We start from the raw sequence: 5,107 nt of genomic DNA on the forward strand, positions 1-5,107 counted from the left end.
ATGAAGCAGCAGAGGAGACACGGCTGAGGCACTGCCGCTTTGCTGAAAGACAACCACCAGAAATACCCTGTGGAGAAATGCCTCCACCTATTGCCAAAATGAACTCTGAGGAAAAATGAAGTAAACTGGAGAACTCCAACAAAATGTTGCAGACCATAAATAGCCACATTCCTCTGGAGTCTTTAATTCATCCACAGCCATCAAAAAAAGGTTTTGGCATCATGTTTGGGAAGAAAAAGAAAAAGATTGAAATATCTGGCCTATCCAACATTGAGCACAGGGTTCATATTGGGTTTGATCCACAAGAACAGAAATTTTTCAGCCTTACACAGCAGTGGCATAGCCTGTTAGCAGATACTGCTAACAGACTGAAGCCCATGGTGGATGCTTCATGTATCACACCCATACAACTGGCTCCCATGAAGACAATCATTAGAGGAAACAAACTCTGCAAGGAAACCTCCTTCAACAGCTTGCTGGAGGATGTTGACAACATCTCAGTGTCTCGCTCCAATTCACTAAGGAAACAAATCCCGCATACCCTGGATCAGGGAGCCTCCAGCCATGGTCAATGCCATTTGGAAGAAGACAGCTTCATCATTTTGTCAGAGTACTCCAGTGAATCCAATACTACTGTTGACCATGTGACCAAAAAGCACAGAGAAAAGAGTCTCTACAGAGATGAGTTGGATCTTTATTATAAAGGTAGCCATGTGACCAAGTAAAACGGACACATGATGAGAATGAAGCATGGGGAGGCCTACTATTCTGAGATGAAAACTGTGAAATGTGATATTGCCAGATTTCCTGTCGATTATCACGCTCACTTGGACTCACTGAGCAAACCAAGCAACTACAGTGATCACAAATGGGAGTACCAGTGAGCATCAGGAAGCCCCCCTCTGGATTACCCTTTCCAGTTCACACCTTCTAGAACTTCAGGAACCAGCAGGTGCTCCAAGGAGAGTCTGGTGAATAGCTAAAGTGATTGGGCACCGAGCCTGGAGAACTATGACAGGAGGCCAAAGTTTTCCTACATGAACCACACGAGTCCTCAGCCGGCCATGTGGCAGAGGTCCCTGTCAGGTTCAGGGATCCAGGAACCCATGATGCCCATCAGAGCATTTAAATTCAGGGTACATTTAAAACCCATCCCCAAGGACACTCGTACAACTCCTACACCTACCCTTGTTTGTCAGAGTCCAACATGTGCTTTCCAATAGTAGACTATGATTGAGCACAGCTGGCCCTCAGCCCTCTACCGTCAGGGTCTGACATCTATCCCAGGGGCCCCGCCAAACTACCTTAAAGTTAAAGCAAAGGGGGCTATTCCTCCAGCAGCCATCATTACCCATCTGGGTACAAAAAGCCTCCCTATACCACCACCTTTCCCTGCAAACCAGCTCCCAGCACATCTCCACCACCTCTTACCTGAGCTCTCTCTGCATCTCATCCAGCACCTACCCTCCTCCTAGCTGGGGCTCCTCCTCAGACAAGCAGCCCTCCATGGTGTCCCATGAACAGTTTTGAGCTGACCTGCAGCTGGTGGTCAGCCCAGGTGACCCTAGGGGTGACTTGGACTTTATCAAAATTGGGGAAGGGTCAACAGGCATTGTGCACATTGTCACCAAGAAACACACAAGGAAACCAGTTACAGTGAAGAAAATGGACCACTAGAAGCAACAAAGATGAGAGCTGCTTTTTAATGAAGTTGTGATCATGCAGGACAGAAGTGGGGTGGCTGGGTCATATGGTAGGTCCATATTCAAATTTTTTGAGGTATCATCATACTGTCTTCCATAGTGGCTTTACCAGTTTACATTCCCAACAACAGTGGATTAGGGTACCTTTATCCCCATATCCTCGCCAATATTTTTTGTTTGTTGGTTTCTGTATGAGAGCCATTCTAACTGGGGTGAGGTGAAACCTCATTGTAGTTTTGATTTGCATTTCCCTGACAGCTAGTGATCCTGAACATTTTTTCATGTCTATTGGCCATTTGTATTTCCTCTTTTGAAAAATGTCTGTTTAAGTCCTTGGCCCATCTCAGCTTGGTGGTAAAAATGCCATCTTGACTGTTAAAGTGAGCATATTAAGAATTAAAGTAAGCATATAGATAGGAAAACATGTTAAAGTGATCATACAAATAGGATCAAGTGCCTGATAATAATAATAGAATTAAAAAGGATAGAATGAGGTCGGTGCCGTGGCTCAATAGGCTAATCCTGTGCCTGTGGTGCCGGCACACCGGATTCTAGTCCTGGTTGGGGCACCGGATTCTGTCCTGGTCACTCCTCTTCCTGTCCAGCTCTCTGCTGTGGCCCAGGAGTGCAGTGAAGGATGGCCCAAGTCCTTGGGCCGTGCACCCGCATGGGAGACCAGGAGAAGCACCTGGCTCCTGGCTTCAGATCACCGCAATGCACCAGCAACAGCAGCCATTGGGGTGTGAACCAACAGACAAGGGAGACATTTCTCTCTGTCTCTCTCTCTCACTGTCCACTCTGTCTGTCAAAAAAAAAGAATGATAGAATGTTCCATCATGGGAAGCAGTCCACACAGCAGACTCATAGAATGACAATTGCTTTAAGTAACACTCTGACCTCAGAATCAGCCCTTAAGGCTTCCTAATCTGGCTGAAAAGCCTGTGAGAGCATTTCAGGCATGGAAAGCCAAGATACTGTGGCTAAAAATGTTCTACATGAAGGATCTCTGTGATTGAGACCCCAGCAAAAAGAAGTGGCCATCAAAGAAAGATGTACTTTTCTCTAAAGGGAAGAGAGAACTTCTACTTTGCTTATGGCCTTGTCCAAATACTGACAGAGTTTGTGGACTCAAAATACTTCTGTAGCCTAGGCACCTAATGTCAAGAGCCTTGGGTGGTCACTGACATCATACATAAGAGTGTTAATTGTTAAATTAACAACAGGAGTCACTGAGCACTAACTCCCCATGCATGACCTCGGTCCTCAATGAGTTGTATTATGAGAGTTAACTGTAAAACTAGTTTTCAGTTGTGTGTGTTTGTGTGTTTGTGTGTGTGTACAAATTGTTGACATCTTTACTTAGTATAGAGTTGGTCTTCTGTGTACAAAGTTAATTGAAGATGAAACTTAATGGAGAGTTGGACTAGCAAGGCTCAGAGTGGGAGGAGAATGAGGGGTGGAAGTATGCATGGGAGGGCAGCTATTGTGAAAAGAATAGCTATATTCCTAAAGTTGTACTTTTGAAATTTGCATTCCTTAAGAAATAAATTTACAATTAATGTTTAATGGTGAGTCCCCCCTACATCAATGATCCTCCCATCCAGGCAATGCAAAGGATCCGTGACAGTTTACCTCCAAGAGTGAAGGACCTACACAATGTTGCTTCAGTGCTCCAAAAGATTCCTAGCTCTGATGCTAGTGAGGGAGCTCTCTCAAGAGCCACAGCCCAGGAACTCCTTAGACATCCATACTTAAAACTGGCAGGTCCACCATCTTGCATCATTCCCCTCATGAGACAATATAGGCATCACTGAGCAGAGAATTTCTCTAGGTGACAAAACTAGATGAGGACATGAGAATAATTCAGGAGAACATGAAGAAACCAGAAAACATGAAAAAGGCCTCTACATTCCAGACCAGCTGGTTGGTGGAACAGTGTGATGACCAGCAGGGTTTGACACACCAGGGCATCTTCTTGTTCTTTAAATAGGCATCTCTCCACTAACAGTTGGTGTGGTAATTTGGAGGACGGTTTCACTAAGTCATTATTATATTTTTCAGCCCTTCATCCAGCAAATCAGAAGGACTCAGTACAAACTCTGTTATAATGTATCCTAACCTCATGCAGGGTAACCTATATGATTTTCTATATTGAAATAATACTTTTTTGGCAAGAGAAATTAAAGAAGGAAAACAAAAAGCACTTTTTTCCTTAACGGTAGCAGTGTAATGTATTTTGCAATGAATTTGTAATTTTTCTGTACAATAGTTTTGACAATTTATAGTACTTTGATATCATGTAGCCATTGTATCAGTTGAAGTACTACTTGTTTACTAGCAGGAGTTTGAACAAAACCTTTCCTACATTTTTATCCCCTTCAGATAATCAATAATTCTTTAGGAACTTTGAATACTGAATAATTCTCTATCACTATCAATTTTAGTTGAATATCTTTCTTATCTTAATAGGTATCTTATGTGATGGAAGAATTAAGAGTGATGGTGATGGTGTGGACATTTAATTTATCCAACCAAAAACAGTGAGATAAAATTTGAACCACAGTATACCACTAAACTGCTCTTTGAGATAAAGCTAAATATTTTGAAAAATCACATTTTTCTTCAAGGCTTGTAGGAGCAAACCATTTTTCACAAACCAGAATGTTTCTCTCAGTGCCCTCCCTCAGATGGGTATGCCATCACTTTCTGGCCTAATTTTATTCCCAGGGAATAATTTCAGTGCTAGAATCATTGGACTCTGTTCTTCAAATTGAATATTTGAGTGAAACCACAAGAACTCCAGGCTCACAAATGGAGAGGGGGATGAACAGGACAAGATGTTTGGTGTATAAAACTCTGTATGTTAGCACACCAAATCCTTGTCTGTATTTACCTATGTACCATGGTGTTCATTGCTATTGCTCAGTATCATGCAGGAAGTCTGTGCTGACTAGAGGATGAATTAGCAAGGGGGTATTTTACCAGGTATGATCTGACTTCAATTGTGACCATGTTATGATGTGTTTCCAAGATAGGGGAACTGTGCTGCTGTCTAGATCTTCTTGAATGTTGATAAAAGTGAATGATTACTACAATACATTTTGTAGTGATTGTGGAATGAATTTGCATATTACTTGTAGGTCAATATAGATTTTTCCTTTAAAATTCCGGAAGAGCTACATAGCCATCATTAGTTTCTTTTAATTATGCATCAGAAAAAGCCATTTGTTACCAAACTGGAAAATCTGAGGCTTTCCTAATGACCTCATATACTGTAATGAACAAGAATTTAAATATGTAAAAATGCTCTGGTTCCTCTAAGCATAATTAAGAATTTTGTAATTAATAGGTTGCTATTAAATTATTATATCTAAAAAGGGAAAAAAAATAAGATGACCTTCTAC

The 5,107-nt window shown here is 41.9% G+C and overlaps 1 pseudogene; it reads left to right on the forward strand.

Annotated features, from left to right (window-relative positions):
- The first annotated feature begins 221 nt into the window (after positions 1 to 221).
- On the forward strand, positions 222 to 4,225 carry LOC133752774 (serine/threonine-protein kinase PAK 5-like; annotated as a pseudogene).
- The last annotated feature ends 882 nt before the right edge of the window (positions 4,226 to 5,107 follow it).

This window comes from Lepus europaeus, chromosome X, assembly GCF_033115175.1.
Source record: "Lepus europaeus isolate LE1 chromosome X, mLepTim1.pri, whole genome shotgun sequence".
Lineage (NCBI taxonomy): Eukaryota > Metazoa > Chordata > Mammalia > Lagomorpha > Leporidae > Lepus > Lepus europaeus.